At 36.3% G+C, this 27,921-nt stretch overlaps 1 pseudogene across 1 annotated transcript in view; it reads left to right on the forward strand.

Annotated features, from left to right (window-relative positions):
- The window catches only part of LOC306640572 (pantothenate kinase 3-like), a 136,946-nt pseudogene extending 112,717 nt beyond the window's left edge, over positions 1 to 24,229 (forward strand). The window contains exon 2 of the transcript XR_013766812.1: positions 24,219 to 24,229. The product of XR_013766812.1 is annotated as a pantothenate kinase 3-like (transcript). The remainder of the gene's footprint in view (positions 1 to 24,218) is intronic.
- The last annotated feature ends 3,692 nt before the right edge of the window (positions 24,230 to 27,921 follow it).

The raw sequence follows: 27,921 nt of genomic DNA on the forward strand, positions 1-27,921 counted from the left end.
TGCCCTCTTTCACCACTTCTATTCAACATCGTTCTTGAGACTCTGGCCAGAGCAATTAGACAAACCAAAGAAATTAAAGGGATACAAATTGGAAAAGAGGAATTCAAACTATCCCTGTTCGCTGATGATATGATTATATATTTAGAGGAACCTGGAAATTCCACCAGAAAACTTTTAGACCTCATAAGTGAATTTAGTGAAGTAGCAGGATATAAGATTAATGCTCATAAATCTAATGCATTTTTATTCATAAGTGATGAATCCTCAGAAAGAGAATGTAGGAAAACTACCCCATTCACAATAGCATTGAAAAAAATAAATACTTGGGAATCAATCTAATAAAAGAAGTGAAAGACCTCTACAATGAGAACTACAGAACACTAAAGAAAGAAATTAAAGAAAACCTTAGAAGATGGAAAGATCTCCCATGTTGTTGGATAGGCAGAATTAATATTGTCAAAATGGCCATACTACGAAAAGTGCTATACAGATTCAATACAATTCCAATTAAAATCCCAATGATGTACCTTACAGAAATAGAACAAGGAATCATGAAATTCATCTGGAAGAATAAGAAACCCAGAATAGCTAAAGCAATCCTTAGCAGGAAGAGTGAAGCAGGGGGTATCGCAATACCAGAACTTCAACTATACTACAAAGTAATAGTAACAAAAATGGCATGATATTGGCACCAAAATAGACAAGTAGGTCAATGGTATGGAACAGAGGACACAGACACAAACCCAAATAAATACAATTTTCTCATACTAGACAAAGGTGCCAAAAATATGCAATGGAGAAAAGATAGCTTCTTCAACCAATGGTGCTGGGAAAACTGGAAATCCATATGCAGCAGAATGAAACTAAACCCCTATCTCTCACCCTGCACAAAACTCAACTCAAAATGGATCAAGGACCTTGGATTCAGACCAGAGACCCTGCATCTTATAGAAGAAAAAATAGGTCCAACTCTTCAACATGTTGGCTTAGGATCAGACTTTCTTAACATGACTCCCATAGCACAAGAAATAAAAGCAAGAAGCAATAACTAGGATAGATTCAAACTAAAAAGCTTTCTCTCAGCAAAGGATACTATCAGCAATGTGAAGAGAGAGCCTATAGAGTGGGAGAAAATCTTTGCCACACATACTTCAGGTAGAGCACTAATTTCTAGAATATATAAAGAACTCAAAAAACTCTACACCAAGAATACAAATAACTCAATCAACAAATGGGCTAAGGAAATGAACAGACACTTCACAGAAGAAGATCTACAAGCAATCAACAGATATATGAAAAAATGTTCAACATCTCTAGTAATAAGAGGAATGCAAATCAAAACTACACTAAGATTCCATCTTGCCCCAATTAGAATGGCAATTATCAAGAATACAAGCAACAATAGGTGTTGGTGAGGATGTGGGGGAAAAGGTACACTCCTACATTGCTGGTGGGGTTGCAAATTAGTGCAGCCACTCTGGAAAGCAGTTTGGAGATTCCTTAGAAAACTTGGAATGGAACCAGCATTTGACCCAGCTATCCCACTCCTTAGCCTATACTCAAGGGACTTAAAAACAGCATACTACAGTGATGAAGCCACATCAATGTTCATAGTTGTTCAATTCACAATAGCCAGATTGTGGAACCAACCTAGATGCCCTTCTATTAATGAATGGATAAAGAAACGGTGGTATATATATATACAATGGAATATTACTCAGTCATAAAGAATAATAAGATTATGGCATTTGCAGGCAAATGGATGTAATTGGAGAATATCCTGCTAAGTGAGATAAGCCAATCTCAAAAAACCAAAGGACGAATTATCTGGCTGATAAGTGATTGATGATATATAATGGAGGGTGGGAGGGAGGCAAGATGGAGGAAGAAGGGACTGTATAGAGGGAAAAGAGGGGTGGGAGGGGTGGGGGGGGAGGAAAAAAATTACAGAATGAATCAAACACCATTACCCTATGTAAATGTATGTTTACACAAATGGTATGCCTCTACTTCATGTACAGAGAAACAAGTTGTACCCCATTTGCTAACAATAAAAAAAATTAAAGAAAAATTAGTAAACAAATTTGAGCCAGACTAAGATCAAAGTTATTTTGCACTCATTCCAGAAATGTTTTCCTAGAGCTATGTCTATTTCTAGAATTGACCATAGATTTTTAGTTACTTTTAAGCCAATAATTGTTTTTAAATACTAATGCCACCTATAAAGAACTCAAGGCCAGGCAAGGCTGAACACAAAATTGCCTTTTGCCTCTATTTGTTCATCTGTATTATAGAGAAACTACGTCCCTTCTTACCACAAGATGTGGGGGAGGGTCAATTGAGACTGTGTGTGAAGTACTGTGTAAAACATAAGCATTTCTATCTTCACTGGCTTAATTTCTTCCTAACATTCATTGCCTTCCAAGTCTTTACATTCTGCTTATTTATTATGTTCATTCCTTGATTTCTTTGTCTCCTTAGAAGATTCAGACGTCCTAGAGAGAAAGAATCTACTTGTTTTCATCACTGATCATTCCTAAATATTTATCCACAAACACATTTGTTGTAATTTGGTGCATATTAGATAAGCAAGAAATGTCTGTTAAATGAATAAGTATGAAGTGAATGTTTGTTATTATTTTAATTGTATTTGTTAAGGTACTGTCCATTTCAGTTGACAAGTTTGTCTTTCTAAAGAAACTTCATAGAACTATAACTCACTCAAGCACTGGTGAAAGTGGTAAGGATCTTAGGTCTGATCTCATGGTTTAAAGGAACTTTTTGTGGACATTAAACTCAATATAATTCTTCAAATTAAACAAATTAGACAACTTGTCTAAGACCATGTCTAGACTCCTCTACAGAAAAAAGAGTTTCTAGAGGCCAAATAGCTTAATCTTCTTCCTAAATCCAGTGATTGTATATAACCATTATTTTTTAAAAAATAATCAGTTTTAAAAATAGTTGGATTTAGTCAAGCAAATCTCTAATTGGATCAATAAAATCAATTTCCTGAATATTGCCCTTTCCAACTAGTTACTTTGTAGTTAATCACAGACATGAGGAGATGCCGATGTGGAAGTAGCATGTGATTGTTCTGACCTTCTTCTCTAGGATTGGTTTTTCAATTCTCTGCCTTCTTGGCTACAATTCACATTGAAACATGAACAAAGACATGTTTCTCTTTTTCTAAGAAGGTAATGAAACACTCCATTTTACTGTTTATTAAATCATTAATAAACAGTAAAATGAGATCAGATGCATATGCACTCCAATCATTCATCCATGAACACACACAGTACACAGAGATATGGCCATATGTAGATTGCAAGTAATCAAGAATGACTTCCAGGAGGAAATGACATCTGAAATGTTGTGGCATTCCGTTGATGAAGAGGAAGTGAGTGTGCCGGCAGATAGAACACCATGTGCCCTTGCCCAGATGTGTCAGCAGCATCACAAGCTTCAGAAATACAGGTAGTCAGCATGGCTATAGTGGTTGAAGGCAAGCATGAACTGGAATAGCACATGAGCATCATTGAAGGGCATTGCAATGAAACCCTAGGCAGCCTCAGAATACCAAATTATTGACAAGTCCCCAAAGTTTTGTCTGGAAATAAAAATAGAAGCCGTCTATTGAAGATGGACTCAGCACTAGACACAGGCGAAGTAACTTGTTTCAAGGTCACATAATAGTGAAGCATCTGGGACAGGAACCCAGACAGTCTGGCTCCAAAGGCTGCATCCTCATCAAAAGTATTCTAAACATACTGTCAAGGCCTCCATCCTGAAGATATGAAGGGTCACTGCCACAGTGGAAAGGCCCCCTTTAAGTTCCTTTCAATGTGCCTCTATTGCATGGGTAGAAATGCAATGTGTTCTCCTACCCAGAGGCCAGAGTGCAATGTCTTCTCTGTGGGCATGTTGCTGCATCCAAAGCCCTCCCAGTGGCTGAGCAGATGCCCTGCCAGATGGTAGCCACTTGGACCCGGACTGTACTATGGAAGGCAGCCAGGACAATTGCCTTGTAACAGTTGTAAATGTCACCATCTCTCACAGACTGGACAGCTGGACAGAACGCCCAGAGCAAAGCAGGTGTTAACCATGCAACACATGGTTTTGCTGCCCAGAGGGGAAAAGAAGCACTGTTTCAGCCCACAGCTAGCACCAGACCTTTGGAGTAGTTCTCACTGCACCAAACAGGTCCCATTACACCCAGAAAGAAGAAGTGTTCAAGGAAAATGAGATTATTTATTCAGCATTTCTACTTCATCGGTCCCTTGATGAAATCTTTCCTGAGCTCACTTCTGCCTCACTGTCCATCTCCATTCTTCTCTGTTCGAGTTAAGTATGTCTTCCTCTGTAAAGGCTTTCCTAATATTGCCCAAAGTTAACTAACAGTCAGTTCTGCCTTTTGGGCATTCAGACATACAAACAGGAACAAGACATGTGATAAGATAATATACAGGTTAATACATGCTGACTATTATATGGCCAAAGGAGAGACAATGACAGCTTTCTTGAGAGATTCACAGAAAGCTTCACTGAAGAATCAATGTTTGATTTGAATCTCAAAATAAAAGTAAGAATTCACTACGTAGACAAGAATTTGAAGAAAATCAAAGTGACAAATCATAAAACTAAAGACTGAGAAATTTGTATTTATGGGTATCACTTGGCAGTTAAGTAGGTTCTCAGTGAAGGAAGCTGTGTGGAAATGTATTTGCTTGCTTTTACTATATAGTAGACTACACCAAAACTCAAAGGTACACAAAAATAGACTGTGAGACTCTGGTTAGGCCATCTGGACTTGCTCACTCATCGTAGGGACTCTGCTCTAAGCAATGTTTGGCTGGAGAGACTCATCTGGGGCAACTCTGCTCGACTTGATCATCCTACTCCTTCCAGGACCAGCAGGATAGTCTAGGCAAGCCTTGCTCATGGTGGTGGTGCAAATGCTAATGAAATCAGGCTAGCAATACAAGTAGTTTCAGGATACTGCTTGTGCCATATGCTTGTGCTAGTATGTTGTTAACATGTAATAACATATATTACATATGTATGTTCTAACCATATGCCATGTTATGCATGTCACATGATTGGACATAAAGTCAAGGAATGAAGAAATGAACCCCACCGTCAGTAAGAGGGCACTGTACCATACAGGTCAGAAAAAAAAAGAAAGATAAAGCCCACTAAAATATTGGAGACATCACTAAACACAGAAAGTAACCAGGAGATGAGTTTGGGAAGCAGGTCTGAATCAGATCATGGGATGCAGTGTGGATCATTCTGATGAAATTTTCACTTTATCCCACCCTATAGGAAAGATGAGCAGTAAGTAATTTAAATAAATAAATGATGTGTGTGCTATGCATTTTAGAAATATCTCTCTGGTCCCTACATAGAAGACACTTCAGAGGATCTCAGAAATAGAGACAGGTGAGCAGCTAAGCAGCATAGAGTCTTCAAAGGATTTTAGGTATGGCTGTAGCAGTACCAGAGGATATAGAGGCAAGGAGATTATGAGTAGGTATAAAAATGGGCATAATATATGGTATTTAAAAACTGGTATAAGGCAATGATGAGAAAAAGAGGTAAGCTCAATTCTCTCTTTTATCCATCTTGGCTGAGGACAGCATTATCCAGAAAAATCACACAAAGCAAGAGATCAAAAAAAGTAGTGGAAGAGGAAAAAAAGTGGTAGAAGAAGAGCTTGGATATGAGTAGCCTGTGAGATTCCTGAGAGGAAGATGTCCTTGTAGGTCTGAAGTTGGGCAGGAGAGAGGCATAATCCAGAGGTGCAGTTTAAGAGTGATTTGTGTCCATATGGCTGTGAATATTGGGCTGTGGTGACTGATTGGAGAAAAACAAAAGTGTTGTGTGAAAATAGAAATTAAAATCATAATTAGAGGATGTCTGGGAGTCACTTTGACAACGTGAAGCAAGCCAAGAGCTCTTTCCGAAACAGAACCATATTTCATTACAATTCCAGGGAGCCTGATGTCTATCCATAGACTCTTTAAGAGCTAGATTTTGAAATCCTGATATAAATGATAAGCAGAGAGAAAAATCACAGATGAAGACACCAAAAGGAGCAGATCATGGGAAAGAAACAGATCTGACCTCAAGCCATGAGCTGGAACTCAGAGTGCTAACGTTCTGTCACAGTGGAAGGTTGAAACTTGCCCTTCAATAAAAAACAGTTTGGAAGGCAAAGAACTAGAGAAAAAAGGAACAAGACAGCGAAGAACAATTAATATGATTCTTAACCAGCACCTGCTTCTCAGGGCCACCCCAGGCACCCAGGCTAACTTCCACCCACTGGCATGGAGGAAGTGGGGTGCACCACGAGCCCCCAGCATGGCTCAGGACCTGGCTGCAGAACAAGCTGGCAGAGTCACCTGTTAGCAACCACGGACCACCTTGAAGAACTGTAGACACTAAAAGCAGAGACTAAAGCAGGAGTCTGTTTAAAGTCCATCACATTTACCAGGGATTCCTGTGAGATGGAAGAAGTTGGATAGAAAAGTGGGCAAAAGAATCTTACCATAGTAGTACTCAAATAGCAAAGTGACCTCCTAATTTCTTAGAGGGCAAAAAATATTTCTTCATCACTAGTACTAGTATTCAGTACCTAGATCAGAATCTGGCCGACAATATAAATAAATATGCGTCACATGAACAAATGAAAGCAACTCTAGAACACCAAAGAAATCCCTCTTTTAAGGCTTATAAATGTCACCCTGCTCCTAAATATGCTCACAGGTCTAATAATCAGCCTGTGCTCTTTCTAGGAAAGAACCAAGGCTGTTTTTCTAATTAATTTCTTTTATTGTTGTTAGTTCATCTGAGACATTTAGAAAGCTCAGATACAATTTAAAGTGTTTTATTATTATTTTTCAGTTTTCTCTGGCACCAAGCAAATTTGGCCATAAACACAAGCTAATAAACCCTGATTTAGAAGCCATAATGCCTCGAGTCTGTGCACTTGAACTACAACTGGATGATGCAATGCAAGGCCCTGTTTTAGTTAAAAGTCACGTTAATGATTTCATCCTTCATAGTTTCCCAAAGAACCCTGAGAAAGAAACCTTCAACTCTTACATCGTTTTCTGTCTTAAGGGTAATGAACCATATGTGTAGACAGCTGCACTGTCTGTAAACTATGGTCATTAATTAGACAGGAGACAGGATACTTCCAGGGAGAGGCGGGTAGAGAGAAAAGGGTGAGACTTTGAAAAGTCATGGTGATTATTAATAACAGAAAGGGCAGTGAAAAGGGTAAAATGTCTGTCCTCCATATTTCAAACACATTACATTGCCCATAGCAGTGAAGTGCTTGAAAAGTCCGCACGGTGAATGTTTTGAGGCCAGATGTAAACAAAATGGGGTACCACGGGCAAGGCTACATGCAGATTCACACACAGATTCTAAGGACTGTGCCATGTTGGTGTACCTTTGCTCAAGGAAGAAGTCAATTTAGTGTTAAGGAGATGCTGAATTATTGGGTAGAGTCAAACAAAGAAACAAAGGGGAAAGGATCGGGTTTGAGTTATAGCCGGATCATCAGGTATGAATCTTTAACTTGTCAGGCACTTGGATGATTGAGACGAATTTATAAAGCCAAGTTTGGTTGGAAGCAGCAAGGATAAAGACTGTGACTAACAGGCCTTCCAGCTTAGAGGGCCAGATCCAACTAGAGCAGTGAGAGCCATAGCGTGCCCTTGGTACTCTTACTCGCTTCATGGAACGTATTAGACACCTGAAGAGGTAGATCTAGAAACAGAGGTAACCAGGAACATGTGTAAGCACTTCTGCTTCTTGAACCTTTTGCAATCTTCATCTGTTATTGACAATACCCATTCGAGCAGAGGTGAGTGTCTATGATCAGGAACTAGGACAAAAGTCACCATGAACTGGGACTGATCTGTCTACTCAACACTGTATTCCCTTTGCCTCACATAATGGCAGGAAAACACTCAATAGGGATTGATTCCTTAATCAATAAAAGCATGTCTTTATTGGAAAATGGGATAATCTAACCACAAAAGAATTCAGATATATATTGAAGACAGAACAATCAGCTAAAATGTCAGAGGTGTTAGAATAAGAATGATAGAAGTTTGACCCCGGTTTCTGCTCAATGGAATGGCAAAAACACAATAAAGAAGGGTTCAAGCAAAGTAAAATCTGGATTACAAGAGCCAGATTCTGAAAAATGAATGGAAGAGGGAGGAGAGAAATCCACGTGGATTATAAGAATGTGTACATTTGGAAATTGCTCTATCTAAATTTTCCTGTCCAAATTTTTTGAGAAGAACATTGGGACTTGACAGACTCAGTCCTGGTTTGGGTCCATGAAATGCTGATCCTGTGATGGTGGCCAGCAGCTCTCAACTGTGTGATTGAATATGCCTGGGGAGGTACCTCTGCCAACAAATCTGGACCACTACCCCTTCCAAAGCACCAAGGCCCCAGGTTGGCAGTGTGGATTACCAGCATTGGAAACTCTCCCCACAAACACATGGCACACTGCCCCTTAGACCTACCACCAAATCAAATTATATATGAAATCCCATAGCTTATTACCTATTTCTCTTTTACCTTGCTTATTAATATCTATAACTTACTAAGTTTTAACATAGTATTTTCTGCTCAGGACTATGCCTTGAATTCACTACTAGATTGTAAGTTCCCAAAGGACTTCAGTATCATCTTACTCACACCCCTTTTCCCCTTTCAGTGCATGAATTATTTCTACTTCATTTTAAATTTTAATCAAGTTTCAGACATCCAAGATTGTTTTGAACTTATGAAAAGAGACGAATCAACTTAGTATTAAAATTACTCAGATTCTTCAGCGATCTTCTTCTTCCATTGTATCATAACTAAGGAAAATGTGCATCAATAACCTTTCTTATCACTGATAGTCTCTAATCTTCAAAATATAGTTTACTTCAATAAGCTTTTATTGGGCACTTATACAGGAGCATTTGTGCTATTATGGATATGGAGGTGATTATAGCATGAACTATTAAATTTTGTCTGAGAAAGCAGACATGTAGATAAACACTGTGTAAGTACTGAAAATGAAAAAAAAAAAAATACGTGTAGGGTTTCCAGGTATGGTAGTACATGCCTCTAACTCCAGTGTATTGTTACTCAGGGTTCTCTAGAGGAACAGGAGGTATGGTTATTAAAAAGGGATTTATTAGATTGGCTTACATAATCAAAAGCAGAATAGTCCACAATGGCCATCTGCAGGCTGCAGAGCAAGAGGGAACAGTAGCTGAGCAGTCCAAAATGCTGAAGCCTCAGAACAAAAGGGGTCAACGATGATACCCCAGTTCAAGACTAAAGGCTTCTGGAAACTCCCTGGAGAATCACTGGCAGAGTCCACTTTTGAAGAGTGAAGGAGCAACAGTCTGATGTCCTCAGGCGATCCTAACAACAATCAAGAACCCTTTAAGAAGAATTCCAGCTTGCATCTGCAGTTGCTTCCTTATTCCTCCAACTTTTATTCCACCCAAGCCCCCAATCAATTGGATAGTGCTTCCATGCTTAGGGAGGGACCCACTTCAGTTTGCTATCCCACATGCCAATCATTTCTAGACACACCCTCATGGACACACCCAGAAGCCTCTTAATCTTTAGCACTTCTTAATCCAATCAAGTTGACAATTCAAATTATCCATTATACCCAGCTACTTAAGAGGCCAAGGCAGGAATATCACAATTCACAGGTCAGCCTGGGCAATTCAGTGAACTCTGTCTCAAAATTAAAAAAACAAAAACTACATTAATAGCCCTTTAAATTTCAAAGTACTTGCCTGGATTGTGTGAGGACCTGGGTTAAACTCTGATTACTAAAGAGAAAAAAAGAAAGAAAGAAAGAGAGGGGGGGAAGGAGGGAGGGAGGGAGGGAGGGAGGAAGGAAGGAAAGAAGGAAGGAAGGAAGGAAGGAAGGAAGGAAGGAAGGAAGGAAGGAAGGAAGGAAGGAAGGAAGGAAGGAAGGAAGGAAGGAAGGAAGGAAGGAAGGAAGGAAGGAAGGAAGGAAGGAAGGAAAGAAGGAAGGAACAGAAAAGAAAGAAGTTTGCCTATCATATATATGCAAAGCCCAAAAGTGAAGGAATGTTCAAGATAGAATAGAAAAAAATTCATTTGATTTTGATTTTAATAATGAAATATGAATCAGTGAAAGGACATTCCAGGAGGAAGAAGTCACTCATGTAAATAATCGGTGATAAACACAAAGTAGTATCAAAAACCAGGACTATGTATAGGAAATATACTGATGAAACAATATTTAAGCATGCAGGAAGTCATTCATATTAATCAAGTCAGAATTTAAGGTGTAAAATATTTTCTTGGCATGCTGATCTACAAAGACCTCACACTTTAATTTGCAGAGGGAAGATTAATCCTTATGCCCATATTCCCGGGTTGGAAACAATCAGCATCACAATGTGCTACTCAAATATTAAACAGGTACCTATCTGAGTTCTAAACCCAGATAAAATCAGTTAAAACTTGTGCCATAGAGAACAGGTTATATTTCAACAATAACAACAATATTAATACTAGGTAAGATTTACTGAATGTATTTATTAAGGGTTCAACATTGTCCCAAGCAATCTGTTGCATGAACAGATTTGTAAAACACAGAAACCACAGAAGATGCTGAAGGCTCCTTATATTATTTCCATTTTATGGACATGGAAATGAAGGCACAGAGAGATTAAGTAATTTGCCCAAGGTCAAAGAAGAGGTATTAAAGTAAAAATTTCACATTTATAATATAGGAGCAGAGTGGTGTTGGTAATTTCAATGTCAATAATAAGATGGGAAATGTAGGAGATGATGAAAGATGGTCTTTGTAATGGATGTTTTATGAGGCAACCATAAGCCCATGTAGAAAGTTTTCTGAATGGCTATTGGAAATGGAACATTGGATGTCAAAGAAAGGGGAAGGAGCTGGGGCAATGGAAATGGGTATGATTCCAGGCCACCTTTGGGTGAGTTGTTTCACCACAGGAAGGAGCACTCATCTGAAGTCCATAAGTTGAATAGTTAGTATGCATTAGGCTCATAGTTCAATTTGGAGAATAGGAGTGAATAACACAGAGACATAACAAACCATAGAAAGTCCATCTAAGACAGAAAGTGCTATAAAGGACAATGAGCAAAATTCTGAGTCAGATCATTGTGGCAAACACATGATTGGCATGACTAATATATAACCTGCACCGCATTGTCATTTAAGTATTAATTTAAACCTCATAATCCTAGGAAATAGGCACTATTATTAACATCCACATTTTGCAAATGAAACTGAGGATCAAAGAGTGAAGAAACTTGCCTATGGTCTTACAACTAGTGAGGGCGCAAACCTGAGATTCAACGCCAGGCAGGTTGGCTCTTAAGCACGGCATTCCGTGAGGTGGAAGGGCAGGAAATGGCATGGAAATTTAAGTAGATATCATTCATCTATTTTATTCATTCATGCACAAAAATATTTGTTGAGCACTTGTTATGTGTCAGCAGGGGTAGATCAATGAACAAGGCCAACCAGAAACTTCCTTGTACTCAAGGCTTGCACATTGATGAAGAATTGTCATGGCAAATTCAGGAAGAGTGCACAGGTGTTACGGAGACTCTGCCTTGCCCTTTGTAGTCCATATTGAGTTAAGGCTTACAGTCCTCTGATGCATGGACAGTCATCATCCTCATTTTACATAAGAGGAAACTAAGCCCCTGAGTCTCAAATAAATAAAGTCACAGAGATTGTAAGTACAGAAGTAGAGACCCAAACCAAGTTCTGCTGGACTCTCAAGCTCGTATTTAAACCAGTTTACTGTTGTGGTTAAAAAGAAGAAAAAGATCAAAGCATAGTGTTTTTATGATGTAGGATACCAGGATGATTTTTAGCCTCAAGAATGGGCAGGTGGCACAGGAGGAAACTGCAGCAATTGTTCATCCAAATGGAAAGATTGGAGAGTAAAAAATAGATTGATGATACAGATGACATTTTAACTGAAGGGCAGGAGAGTTATAAAAGAAGATTATCTGCATGTTTTTAGCTTGGCCCTCTCAAATGTTTGATCATGAAGGATTCTATAGAGCAAATGAAAGCCACAGTCATATGTATCTTTTCTTCAAACAAAAGTTTAAAAATACTTACATTGCCTCAGAATCCCCATAGCTCCGGAGGCGCGGATAGAAATTATACAAAATGGAATTTGCCCAATTAAACAATGGTAAACCTCTGATGATTTGATCCTATGGAAGATAAATATTTTTATTTTTGCTGAAAGAAGTGTAGATAAGAATAGGCTCAACGAGATATCTTTGATGGGATCTGCCTTTCTTCCCTTTCGGAGTTGCTCTCTATCTAGCCACCTCTCCCAGTAGGAAGGATGCTTTTGTATCATCCATTATCAAAGAGGACCATGCTGTTCCAAAGGTATATGATGTGTCAGAAATACCTGCTGATGCTCAGACTCTGCTCTGAATTCCAGCCGCTGTGTAGCCTTTGTCTCAGGCAGAGGGAGTGCTCAGCACCCCAGTAATGTGATTGTTTAAAATATTATCCATCCCTATGATCATGATTTTTAGGCTGTCACCATGTCAGTGATGGGTCATTTTGATGGCTTCCAAAAAAGGATTTAACTTGACATTTAAAAATAAGCAGACAAGCTCTGTGAGCCCAGAGTCTATTGCATTGTGTTCCTTTTTCTTTATGGAATGGATTAAAAGCTTCCTCCTATCTCTTCAGACCCAGTAAAATTGTTTTAATAAGTCAGATCTTAAATCTTATACACAGTAAACAACCATGTACCCAAGGAATGTAGTTTCCTGACTAAATGAAGGAAAATAGTCTTGTGATTTTTTAAGCTAAACACTCAAATCTTGAAATTCATTTTATGGATGTCACATCTGATCATCAAAGTAATACTATATGAAAGGAAAAGATAATTTCTTTTTTTTAAAATTTTTGGTACCAGGGGTGTTTAAACACTGAGCTACATGCCCAACTCTTTTTATTTTGAGAAAGGGTCTCCCTAAGTTGCCTACGGCCTCACTAGGTTGCAGAGGCTTGCTTTAAACTTGTGATCCTCCTGCCTCAGCCTCCTATGCCTGTGGGAGGACAGGCATGTGCCACCACACCCAGTTCTTTAACTACATTTTAATATAAGGAAGCTGAATCTTCAACTGAGAATGGAAATCAGCCTAATCACAAAAAAAATGTAAAAAGTGACAGAGCTGGGATTTAAATCTAATTCAAACCTTTAAACTAATTTTCCTTTTTATTTAAAGCAAATTTTTATTCTCTTAACAGTACGGGAAAATTATAATAAAACATGAAAACTTAAGGAAGAAAGTGTAAGAAAATCTATCAACTTTTTTTCTCTCTCTACACACACACACACACACACACACACACGTACGCACACATACATCTCTTATAATATATGGTTACAGTTACATACTAGCCCATCCTCACACTCTTCAGTACATTTCACATCTGAGAGTTAAATCATAGATAATACATCTTCAGAGAAAAGAGGCAAGGACAATTGGGTCAGCCTTCCTCTCCATGCTTAGGCATCCGGAAACACATCCTTTCCTTGTCTTTTATAAAATCATTCTTACTGATATCTGTTCCCCCCTTTATTTCTAGAAAATTCTATGGTCCATGCGCATGGATTTTGTTCACAATCTAAACCTGATGCCTATTTTCCTCTGATGGTTTTTAATGACCACATGGCCTTGTTGAAGACAATTAAGCTTTCAGACAAAGTCAGTATCCCTTTCCATTTCCCTAGCCACCACACAGGCACTGAGGAACATAATGAAGGTCTTTCGTCAATTAAATCTTTATGAAAAGAAAATAGATTATATTTCATGATCCATTCACTCACAATGTGTTTCATCACGAAACACAAAGTTACAAATTATTTTATCAGGCCAAACATGATAATATTTCACTTGTAGTCAAAATGATGTACATTCAAACAATGGAGGTTTGGTTTAATCTACTCAATTAGCAACTTTTAAGAATTTTTTTCAAGTATAGCACGAAACTGGCATTTTCAAATCCCTTTGGGAAAAGTATTTTGGAATATGCATTTAAATTTTCAGTAAGCTTATATAATAATTAGCTTATAATTCTCCCATAGAAATAATTTCATACTAATAAAACCAACAAAATTGGACAAAGATTTATGTATCAGTATATTTATTCCACAGTAATTTCAGAATAGAAAACAATTTACATTTTTCCAAATTAAAGAACAATTAAAGCAAAATAAGATACATCTCCACCAATGACTACAATGCATGCTTTTATATTTTACATAGTGTTTCATTCATAATAAAATATCATAATATTCATAATAAAATATCAGGTGAAAAAACTGCAAGATACCAATTTTTGTGTGCAGTTGGATCTCTGTTACATCCAAACATACATGTACATGAGAGTGTAGGTTTGGATAAGGAAATGGTCTCAGTTATACATCAGGATGGACCCAGTAGAAAGTATGTTGAGGATGTTAGAATGAAGTGAATGGGTTCAAAGGAGACAGGATCTCACCTAGAGCTTGGTTAAAAGAAGCTCTAAACTTTCTCAGAAACATTAGGGTGACCCTCAGTCCTTAAACATTTTAAAAAAAGAGAAGGTGAGACAGGTATACCTAAATACAAAGAAAAAAGAAAAGATATTTGGGATCTGAGTTTATTGCTACTGGTTTGTTCAATTGGCTTTTTCTTCTCCCTTTGTAATAAATGTAGAAGTATAAAACTTTTACTAATGCTTTGCTCTAGTTTTCCCGGTTGTTGGATGGAGAAATTTCATCATTCAGTTATGACCTAACATACTGCATTTACCAATTCACAGTTTCAACTCATTTCCTAAGCGTCCACTAAGTGTTGGGCCATGCATGAAAGTCACTATAAGGAATTCAAGTAACAAGATGCTCATCTTTTGTGAATTTATAATCTGGATAAAGAAAGAAAATTATAAGGTTATAAAATCAGAATATAAGATTATTATGAAGTTTCTTGTTTTTTAGCTTTGCATCTTATAGTGTTAAACATTTTTCAATAGAAAATTAAGGCTTTTACTTCAGTTAATTACAGGCTACATAATTTGGATCAACTCTTTCACTGAAGGTATTGTTTAAAGTTGAATGAATAAAATTTTCATCTTCTGTAAAAAGTATCAAGAAGCTAACATAACAGCAAGTAATTATGAAGATTAAGATCCAGAAGATGCCAGGATCCCAAATACAGGAGCAGGGCACTAAGGACAGTTCAGTCTTAGGGCTGTCCTTAAGAGTATCCAGGGAACAGAAGTTGAACTTTATGTCCTGACAAGGTCTGAAGCCATGTAAAAATTGGGCCTTATGATTGAACCACAAAGGTGTCTAGGCCATGCAAGTCAAGACCATGTCAATAACCAAAACCAAATCAAACAAACACCCTGTCTGCAAGCCTGGGACTTAAAAGCACTGTTTCCAGATTACCATTGTGCTCAGACACCTTGGAAACATAAATGCCATGTTCCCTTTTCCAGAAAAGGACAATACTATTCTATGTTTCAAATTACACTTTCAATAGATTTTTCAAATAGATGATCAAAGTAAACAGGCATAAACGCAAGAATTAATAAAAAGAAAAAAAATAAGAGGCAGACAAAAAGTAAATAACACAATGTAAGTAGGTCCAATTATGGAGTTTTGAACATTTTGCAATATAAAATTAAGGATTTTTGTAAGATTATTATGATGGTATGCTTAAAGAGTAAAAGGCAAGCATGAAATATTCTGAAGGTACCCAGAAATTATAAAAAGTGAAATAAACCTGAAAAAGAAAGCAATTTATAATGTTAGGAACTGATAAACATGATAATCAAAATGAAAAAAAACTCTTAAGTTTAAATCAATTTTCTGTATCTGCCTGATAAAACAGAGAAAAACCACTGCTTTTATGTGCCTTTTATCTTAAACATTTTTATTATTTACATTTTTACGTAGCTGTTAGTTAGCTCTAATCCAAATGTTTTGTAAAAGTCATGCTTAGAGAAGATTGTTTTTATTCTTTAAGGTGTACATAATGCACATTCCAATAATTCTTGACTCTCCTTTTATTCCTTTTTATCCCTTAGCTCCATTTTTCGTGCTGATGCTACAGAAGTTCATTCATTTCCCTCAGCATTTTCATCCTGAAGATACATGTCAATTTGACCATACCCTAATGGTAATGAAGCCCATTTTTGCTATGTTCCTGTAATCTTCCCTGCTAAATCTTCTCTGCAACACTTTGTAGATGCATTTATGGATTTCTTTCCATCTCAGTTTACCCTTACTTATTGCAAAGACTCAACTTCTCTTTCTTTTCAAGATGATGAAAACTTGTTTTGAAAAGGTTAGAATATTACTCAGCTATAAAGAATAATAAAATTATGGCATTTGCAGGCAAATGGATGAAATTGGAGAATATCATGTTAAGTGAGATAAGCCAATCTAAAAAATCCAAAAGACGAATGATCTCACTGATAAGCGGATGATGACACGTAATGGGCGGTGAGAGAGGGGCAAGAATGGAGGAAGGAGGGACTGTACAGAGGGAAAAGAGAGGTGGGAGGGGTGGGGGAAAGGAAAAGAATAACGGAATGAATCAAACATCATTACTCTATGTAAATGTATGAATATGCAAATGGTATGCTGTTACTCCATGTACAAACGGAAACAACATGTATTCCATTTGTTTACAATAAAAATAAATTTTAAAAAATATTTATGGTGTATATGCTTTAAAATCTTTTTAGCATTTTTTTTCAGTAGTGGGGATTGCACCCAAGGGCACATAACCACTGAGCTATATCCCTAAGCACCCTCTCTTTTGAGGTGGTCTAATTAAATTGTGCAGGCTGACCTCAAACTTGAGATCCTCATCCTCTCAAGTCACTGGTTATATAGGCATGCACAACCATAACTGGTTAGTGTTGTAAATCTTTAATTTTTATTTTCATGAATTTTATCAGGGGAATCCATCATTCCTAGTTCTTGCATGAATTGGAGAGCTACAACAGGAGTATCCAGGTCACTCAGTCTACACCATGTCTAATCATCCTTCTTCCTAGAGTCTTTTTTTGGAGAAGGAGTTGAAAGGCTTCTGCCCAGGCCCACCAACCTGGGCCCTGGTTACATCTATTCACATTTCCAGTTCTTTATCACCCATAACATGCCTCCTGGTTATTATGTGTGGTCTAAAAGGACCTGATGTAGGCTCAGATGCATGTGCACTATGTGTAGGACAGCTACATGTGTCAGACCTCATTTTCCCACTCTGCCATGATTTTCTACCAAGGTGTTCTACCTCATCTCAGGTCCAGAACAACAGTGAGCTCTCCATGAACCAGTACCTTTGAAATTGCAAGTCAAAGTAAACTTTCACTCCCCTAAGTTGTTATTGTCATGTATTTTAGTCATGATGACAAAAAGTAGACCAATGTCCAGTGCTCCTCTAGTCACCATATTGTTACTTCTCAGGACAAAACTGAGGTAGGTGCTGTTGTCCATGTCACATTTTATTTATCTATCTATCTGTCAATCTATCTACAAATCTATTATCATCTACCTTTTATTCCTTCATTTTAGTTATATATAATAGTTGGGTTCATTTTGATAAAATCATATGTATATGGAATTTTAATTATTCCATTTCAGCCTCTGCTGTTCCCTGCATTCCCTCCCCCATACCTCTTCCTGTAGTTTGCTAATTTTCCTCTCACTCATTTATTTATTTCTTTGGGAACTTAATAGATATACAGAAAAGTGAAATTTACTGTGATATATTTATTCAAGCATGTACCATAATTGTGACAAATCCTATAGTAATTCCTATCTTTTCCTGTTCCTATTCCCTCCATCCCTCTCTATATTTTTTTCTACTCCATTGATCTTCCATATGCGTTTATGATATCTGACCACCATTCCCTCCTCTTCATATTCAAAAATAAAATTCATACAACATATAATAATGGTTGATTAATATTTTTCTTTTTATTGAATAATGTAAGAAATTCATCAATATTAAAAATTATTAATATTGGTATATAAAATACAGTGGTTAGAAATATTTCTTTCCTATGTGAATATATGATAACACAAATGGTATGCCTCTACTTTATGTACATTAGCCCAAATAGGGTAAAGATATACCCTATTTGTTTACAATAAAAAATTTTAAAAATTAAAAAAAAAGAAAAGGTTGATCATCCTTAGACAAAAATGTGCCAGTTAGATTGATTATCCTTAGACAAAAATGTGTCAGATTGTTTTCAACTATCCTAGATGAAATATTTCTAAACATGAATCTGGAACTTGAAAAGTCACATTATTTGGGGGCATAGAAGGAAGAGCCTGGTCTTTGGAGTCAGACACAGTTTAGTTATATTCCAGTTGTCATTTACCAAACAGTTAGAGAGAGATTTCTTATTTTCAAAATTGAACAAAAGAGCCGTACTTTATAAAATCATTGTATGCATTAAATGGAATAGCTTAAGTGAAGAATCTGGTAAATAGTGTAGATTCAATGTCATAATTCCTTCTTTCCTACTTCTCCTTACCTGCTCACAATTTGAGACATGTTTTAATATGGAGAAAGCTAAACTCAAAATCCATGGAAGCAAAAGTCCAATGACAACTGGCATGTCTCTGCTCGTAATAGTCTCCTGTTCACATAGTCTTATGATATACCACAGAAACAGATGATGATCACAATTCCTGTCTGTCATCCCAGCTGTTGTTTTCATCAATCTGGATACATGTTTAAGTTTGTACTCTTCTTTTTTTTTTTTTCTTTTTTTTATTTATTTATTTTTTTATTGTGAACAAATGGGATACATGTTGTACATGTTGTTTCTCTGTTTGTACATGGTGTAAAGGCATACCATTTGTGCAATCATAAATTTGCATAGGGTGATGTTGTTTGATTCATTCTGTTATTTTTTCCCTTCCCCCCACCCCTCCCACCCCTCTTTACCCTCTATACAGTACTTCCTTCCTCCATACTTTCCCCCCTCCCTAACCCTAACTCTAACCCTAACACTAACCCTTCCCTCCCCCCCATTATGTGTCATCCTCCACTTATTAGCGATATCATTCGTCCTTTGGCTTTTTGAGATTGGCTTAATTCACTTAGCATGATATTCTCCAATTTCATCCATTTGCCTGCAAATGCCATAATTTTATCATTCTTTATGGCTGAGTAATATTCCATTGTATATATATACCACAGTTTCTTTATCCACTCATCAATTGAAGGGCATCTAGGTTGGTTCCACAGTCTGGCTATTGTGAATTGAGCAGCTATGAACATTGATGTGGCTGTATCTCTGTAGTATGCTGATTTTAAGTCCTTTGGGTATAGGCCAAGGAGTGGGATAGCTGGGTCAAATGGAGGGTCCATTCCAAGTTTTCTAAGGAATCTCCACACTGCTTTCCAGAGTGGCTGCACTAATTTGCAGCCCCACCAGCAATGTATGAGTGTACTTTTCTCCCCACATCCTCGCCAACACCTGTTATTGCTCATATTCTTGATAATCGCCATTCTAATTGGGGTGAGATGGAATCTTAGGGTGGTTTTGATTTGCATTTCTCTTATTACTAGAGATGTTGAGCATTTTTCCATATGTTTGTTGCTTGCTTGTAGATCTTCTTCTGTGAAGTGTCTATTCATTTCCTTAGCCCATTTGTCAACTGGATTAGAGTTTAATTCTTGGAGTAGAGTTTTTTGAGTTCTTTATAGATTCTGGAGATTAGTGCTCTATCTGAAGTATGATTGGCAAAGATATTCTCCCACTCTGTAGGCTCTTTCTTCGCATTGCTGATAGTTTCCTTTGCTGAGAGAAAGCTTTTTAGTTTGAATCTATCCCAGTTGTTGATTCTAGCTTTTATTTCCTGTGCTATGGGAGTCCTGTTAAGGAAGTCTGATCCTAGACCAATAAGGTGAAGATTTGGACCTACTTTTTCTTCTATAATCTGCAGGGTCTCTGGTCTGATTCCAAGGTCCTTAATCCATTTTGAGTTTAGTTTCGTGCATGGTGAGAGATATGGGTTTAGTTTCATTCTGTTGCATATGGATTTTCAATTCTCCCAGCATCATTTGTTGAAGAGGCTATCTTTTCTCCATTGCATATTTTTGGACCCTTTGTCTAGTATGAGAAAATTGTATTTATTTGGGTTTGTGTCCATGTCCTCTATTCTGTACCATTGATCTACCTTTCTATTTTGGTACCAATACCATGCCGTTTTTGTTACTATTGCTTTGTAGTAGAGTTGAAGATCTGGTATTGCAATACCCCCTGTTTCACTCTTCCTGCTAAGGATTGCTTTAGCTATTCTGGGTTTCTTATTCTTCCAGATGAATTTCATAATTGCTTGCTCTATTTCTGTAAGGTACATCATTGGGATTTTAATTGGAATTGCATTGAATTTGTATAGTACTTTAGGTAGTATGGCCATTTTGACAATATTAATTCTTCCTATCCAAGAACATGGAAAATCTTTCCATCTTCTAAGGTTTTCTTTAATTTCTTTCTTTAGTGTTGTATAGTTCTCATTGTAGTGGTCTTTCACCTCTTTTGTGAGATTGATTCCCAAGTATTTTATTTTTTTCGAGGCTATTGTGAATGGGGTAGTTTTCCTAATTTCTCTTTCTGTAGATTCATCACTTATGTATAAAAATGCGTTGGATTTATGGGCATTGATCTTGTAACCTGCTACTTTACTGAATTCACTTATGAGTTCTAAGAGTTTTCTGGTGGAATTTCCAGGTTCCTCTAAATATATAATCATGTCATCAGTGAACAGGGATAGTTTGAGTTCTTCTTTTCCATTTTGTATTTCTTTACTTTCTTTGCTTTGTCTAATTGCTCTGGCTAGAGTCTCAAGAACGATGTTGAATAGAAGTGGTGAAAGAGGGCATCCCTGCCTTGTTTCAGTTTTTAGGGGGAATGCTTTCAGTTTTTCACCATTTAGAATGATATTAGCCATGGGCTTAGCATAAATGGCCTTTACAATGTTAAGGAATGTTCCCACTATCCCTATTTTTTCTAGTGTTTTGAGCATGAAGGGGTGCTGTATTTTATCAAATGCTTTTTCTGCATCTATTGAAATAATCATGTGATTCTTGACTTTAAGTCTATTGATATGGTGAATTACGTTTATTGATTTCCTGATGTTGAACCAACCTTGCATCCCTGGGATGAAACCCACTTGATCATGGTGCACTATCTTTTTAATATGTTTTTGTATGCGATTTGCTAAAATTTTGTTGAGAATTTTTGCGTCGATGTTCATTAAGGATATTGGTCTGAAATTTTCTTTCCTTGATGAGTCTCTGTCTGGTTTAGGTATCAGGGTGATATTGGCTTCATAGAATGAGTTTGGGAGGGTTCCCTCCTCTTCTATTTCATGGAATACTTTGAGAAGTATTGGAATGAGCTCTTCTTTAAAGGTTTTATAGAACTCGGCTGAGAACCCATGTGGTCCCGGACTTTTCTTTGTTGGTAGGCTTTTGATGACTTTTTCTATTTTAGTACTTCAAATTGGTCTATTTAAATTGTTTATGTCCTCCTCGTTCAGTTTAGGCAATTCATATGTCTCTAGAAACCTGTTGATGTCTTCGAAATGTTCTATTTTGTTGGAGTATAGATTTTCAAAATAGCTTCTAATTATGTTTTGTATTTCAATCCTGTCTGTTGTGATATTTCCTTGTTCATTCCGAATTTTAGTGATTTGGGTTTTCTCTCGTCTTCTCTTTGTTAGTGTGGCTAAAGGTTTATCAATTTTGTTTATTTTTTCGAAGAACCAACTATTTATTTTGTCAAGTTTTTGTATTGTTTCTTTTGTTTCAATTTCATTGATTTCAGCTCTGAGTTTAACTATTTCCTGTCTTCTACTACTTTTGGTGCTGTTCTGTTCTTCTTTTTCTAGGGCTTTGAGCTGTAGTGTTAGGTCGTTTATTTGTTGAGTTTTACTTCTTTTATTAAATGCGCTCCATGAAATAAATTTCCCTCTAAGTACTGCTTTCATAGTGTCCCAGAGATTTTGATATGATGTTTCTTTGTTCTCATTTACCTCTAAGAATTTTTTAATTTCCTTCCTAATATCTTCTGTTATCCATTCATCATATAGTAGCATATTGTTTAATCTCCAGATGTTGGAATAGTTTCTGTGTTTTACACTTTCATTTATTTCTAACTTCAATCCATTATGATCTGATAGAATACATGGTAGTGTCTCTATCTTCTTGTATTTGCTAACATTATCTTTGTGGCATAATATATGGTCTATTTTAGAGAAGGATCCATGTGCTGCTGAGAAGAAAGTGTATTCGCTCTTGGTTGGATGGTATATTCTATAAATGTCCGTTAAGTGTAAATTATTGATTGTGTTATTGAGATCTATGGTTTCTTTGTTCTTCTTAATTATGTGATTTACAAGGGGGTATAGCATGTGTATTATTAATCACCCTTCATTGACTATGAATGAATAAAAACCAAAGCTAGTAGGTCTTATCTTAAATATGATTTTTTTTTGAGTAATCAGGTATGTTTTCAGCATGATTTATGATAGTTGTGGCCCTACCTTGTTTTATGGCTCCGGAAGAATATAATCCCAAATTCATCACAATATCCAAGGTGATAAACTAGAATTGCCTACATAACACGTGTTGGTATCATTGTCCTTTCCAACAGAATCCTGAGTTTGTTTACTTTCTTCTATATAGGGCATATTCTTCATGGGAGGCAAGATCCATTAGCCCAAAGTGTGAACCTTTGTAGATTCAAGCCAATCATGCAGAACTCACTCTCCTGATCTGTTCAGGCATAAAGGACTGACTTCATGAGCATAGTTAGAAGGTTTTCATGCTTGATTTAATGTTTTGCCACCCTCACCTTGAAATTTTGATTTTGAGCAAGGAGCTTTGCACTTTCATTTTGCCTTAGTCCTGCAAAGTATGTAGCTAGTCCTGTAGGCATGAGCAGGGAACATAATGCTGGGAAATGAGTCATGATGGAAAGACTGCTGAGATGCTGCTGGGAAGAGGTGTGCTTTTGTTTTTCAATTTTTTTTAGTTTAAAACTAGAGAAAGTTTCTCTTTTCCTGCCCTCCATATATGGCAGAATGATGAAGAGTCTAAAACCTAGACCATAAGGATGGCTGCCCAGGAGAACAGACCAGCATTGAGAATGTCACAGTCATGCTTAACCCTAAATCTACTATACTGTTATTTATTTGTTACCTGATAGAACAAAAAATATGTGTTAGACAACTTTCAGTTAAGTTTCTGAACTTTGCAGACAAAAAGTGCCAACTGAAGGTAAAATTTACTATTTTCCATGCAAAATCTATTTTCTACTTGTTATGACTTGGTTCTGGACTGTCCCCCAAAAGCTCATGTGTTAGGTCATGTGGCAATGTTCAGAAGTGAAAAGATTGAACTACGCAGGCTGTGAGTTCATCACCCATTTGATGGATTAATCATGTGAATAGACTACTTGTGGTGACTGTAGGCAGGGGACTGGAGGAAGTAGGTCACTGAGGACACGCTCATGGGGACTGTACTATCCCTGCCCCCTTCTTTTCTGTCTGCAAGCCTTCCTGTCTCTCTCTGTCTCTCACCCCTCCCCACCTCCTTTCTGCCATGAGCTGAGCAGCTTCACACTGCCCTGCTCTTCTGTTTCTTTCTGCCTTGGATCCTGCTGACCATGGACTGAACCTCTGAAACCAAGAACCAAAATAAACCTTTTTTCCTCTAAGTTGTTCTTCTCAGGTATTTTGATCAAAGTGACAAAAAGCTGACTCACACACCATTTTTTTCTTGCCATGGAATTCCATTTTATATGAGTCCATGATTTACCTAGTTATTAAATTTATCTTCTCTTGCTATTATTGTTGACATGTGACAAATTCTAGTCAGTGAGACAAGAATAAATAAGTTGTTTGGATTTCTAGGAAGATTGTTTTGAGAGAGTTGATTCAGGTGATAAATGCTTTGACTTTCCTTCTAGAGCAATTGGGCAGAGAAAATAAGCCTAGGGCTCTGATGACTGCATCTGCACAATTAGCTTTGACCTCCATGCCATTGAACTTATTCATATAAGAGATAATAAATTTCTATCTTGCCATTTTGTGTTGTAGTATATGTTACCACAATTCAGTAATGAATAACGATATATCATACAAATGTTAAAATGCACAAATTAACTTTACTGTCAAAGTGAAATAAACCAATCCCAAAAAAAACAAAAGTCAAATGTTTATCATGATAAGTGGATGATGATGTGTAATGGGGGTGGGGGTTGGAACAAGAGAAGAATGGAGAACTTTAGATTACGTAGAGGGAAATGAGACGGGTGAGGAGCAGGGATATGAAATATGGTGCAATGAGACAGACATCGTTACCCTATGTACATGTATGATTACACCAATGGCATGAATCTACATCATGCACAACCATAGAAACAAAAAGTTGTACCCATTTGTGTTCAATGTATCAAAATGCAGTCTGTAAAAATAAAATAATAATAATAAAACTTATACACATATTCAATAAGCATAAATTAAATTTATAGGATTTTGAGGAATGTCCCATATTTTAATGGTAAAGCCATGAAAAAAGCACAATGTCACATTCTCCCAGTCCTCATTATACTATTCACTAATGCACACATATATACATATTAGGGCATATTAGCTCCTTAACCTCTAAGGTAAGATTTGACTCCTATATGAAATGAAATAGTGTCCATCAATAATTGCATGATGAAGAAAAAAATGGTGTGTATTTATGCAATGGAATACTATTCAACTTTTACCAAGAACAAAATCTTACTATCTGCAACAACATGGATAAGCCTGGAAGACAGTATGTTAAATGAAATGAGTCAGGCAAGCACAGAAAGATAAATACCACATGCTCTCATTTACATGAAAAATCTAAGGAATTCCAACTCACATACATAGAGAGTATGGTAGTTTGCAGGATCTGGGACTGTGAAATGGGTAGAATATGATCAAATGATACAAAATCTCAATAAGTTCAAGAGGTCTATTGTACAATATAGTAATTATAGTTAGCACCATATTTTCAAAATCACTAAGGAACAGATTTCAAGTGCTCACACCACAAAAAGAAATAAAAGTAATAATAAATACTGTGAAGCAATGTGTGTTAGTCAATTGAGCCATTCTACAAAGTATACACCTTTGAAAATATAATGTACACAGTAAATATATATATGTAATTTTATTTGTCCATTTAAAAATAAAAAGAGTTTAGGTATGCCAACCTAAGTAAAATGAGAAATGTAATCTCAATTAGAAGTGGTATGAAGGGGAAATCCCATTATCAAAGGGAAATCAGTGAAAGAGAAAAAGGAGATTGAGAGGTAGGGAGGGGAGATGGAAAAGAGAAGAATGGTGGAATTAAATTGACCAAATTATGTAATGTGCATATATAAATATACCACGGTGGATTTAACCTTTATGTATATCTATAATACATTAATTTTTAAAAATATAAATAAATAGAAGGAAGATCAGTAGAGTAGAAGAATGGGAACACAAGGAGGGAAGAGGAGAGGGAAATGGAAAGTTCTAGGGTCTGAAGTATAGTAAAGTGTATTCCATGCATGTATGATTATGTCAAAATGAACCCCAATACTACATATAACTATAATGCACTAATATAACAGTAAAAATAACTGGTCAACATGAAAAAAAGAAATGATCAAAGGAAGATGGAATATGATTCAGTTGAGAAAATAGGTTTGCTTCAGAGGTAGCCAAAACTCTGTGGACATCAGTCCCATCTAGAACTATGCTAAAGACTGGAATTCTCTTTTTAACAAATAGACTTTTTTTTCTTGAATGATCTTTATGGTGCTTTTGAAGTAATTTGAGATGTTCTATGTGAACATTGACAATGGTGTACATGTTTGAAGAAAGGAAAACAGATTCACATCCACTCCACTCCATAATGGTAAATCAAAAAGTAGTTTGAAATTGGTCCAATGGTTAACTTGTGATTATAACCATATCTTAAAAAACAAATTTAGTTTCTGACTGTTCTAAAAATAAGTTCACAGCTACTAGCATCCTTTCTTTACTTAAAATAAGGAATAGAATGACATGGAAGTTCTACACAATAAACTATAAATCCAATTTTTTGATTGGTCTGAAGTATCTGTATAACTGACCCTTTTCAGTGTATCTGCCCCTCTTTCTCTCTAGTTCCCATAAGTCTGCTTTTTCCCATCTAGTGTGGAATGTTCCTCTATATTTCTGTAGTTTCTATGACTAACAACAGAGCATTCGTCACTCAATACAGAGTTCTTAATTTACAACCTTTCTTGGTAATGAGACAGTTGAGTTCATTGAGGTTAAAGAGTGTGCTTTTCTCAATGGTGTCTTGTTAAGGTATAGCATGGCACCTGACAGAAAAAAAAGACAATGTTGGTGGAAGATTTAAATTACTTACTCTAAAAAATTGACTAACACAGTGTAACACATCATTATAGTTGCTATGTTATCTCTTTTTAATAGTAAATCTGTCAGCTCATTGTAAAATACTAATACTATAAAATCTTCAGATAGCATACTCAGAAGTAGTACAAATTAGAAAATTATATGATTGGCAATTTGGCCTCTCTGTCCAGATTCTACATTTGAATGGTGGTTTTTAAATTAGGGATAGGTACAAGGAAATGGATTGGATGGAAAGGCCAAACAGGATAGTGAGTCCCATATCCCCTAGTTCATGTCAGAGAAAAAATTTTCAAGTTCCAACAACCTGTAAGATTTCTGGACTTGCTGTCTATATTCTGCAAAAGTCAAGGAACCAGGGAATTAGGATCTTCTCAATTAGTATTTAAGCTTCACTGAAAAAGTCTTACCAGTCTATCCCATACTATTGCAAGACCAGGGTGATCATGAATTACTGGAAGAAAGACTACCAAATCTTGGTCTAAAAACAACACAGACTCAACTTAGTCATGCCATTAATTTTGCAATATAAGTTCATATTTTATGCAATTCAACTGTTTTGACCCTGATTATTCTTATGGTGGTTTTATACATTAATTAAACTTTAAAAATTAATAAAAATGAAAATAGTCAATTAAATTTACAGATCCACAACTGGTTCTGAAAATGTACTTATAATCTTTAATAGTATATCTTCAGAACCAAAGTAATGAGAAATAAATAAAGAAGATCAGGAATAAAATGAATGATGCTTACAATGCTAGATTGTAGAAAACAAATTTCAGGAAAATAGAAACATCTACCTATTCTGTGTAATATAACATTTTCTAGCTATTTTTTCAACAACATGCTTTACAAATATAAAATAATTTTTCATTAAGTATATTTTTAAAGTTCAACAATGGAGGACTAGTAACAGTGCCAATTACCAGTCATTAAATTTGTCCATATATTGTAGTAAATCTACTTATATTCAAAATATCAAAACTATTCAATGAATCATAAATTAATTGAGTATTAAAGATAGTTTTGCATATTATAAATTGGGAACCATTTTAGTGTTCTATAGTCATAAATACAGAAATATTAAACCTTTATATTTTAGCAACTTTACTAAAAAATTAATAATGACAATGAGATAATAGATCCTGCACTATTCTTGGTTTCTCCAAAGGATGGAAGATGAAGGAATATTTGATACCATCAGGGTATCAAGGTGAAATCAGGAACTTAATAATTCACATAAAAAATGAAAACTACCCCATGAATATAATTCAAACACACATAAAATTCTGGGAAAATACACATCTAAAATGAAAATTGACTAGAAGACTGTAATTTTATTTCAAAAATAATA

The sequence above is a fragment of the Sciurus vulgaris genome (assembly GCF_902686455.1).
Source record: "Sciurus vulgaris genome assembly, chromosome: 11".
NCBI lineage: Eukaryota > Metazoa > Chordata > Mammalia > Rodentia > Sciuridae > Sciurus > Sciurus vulgaris.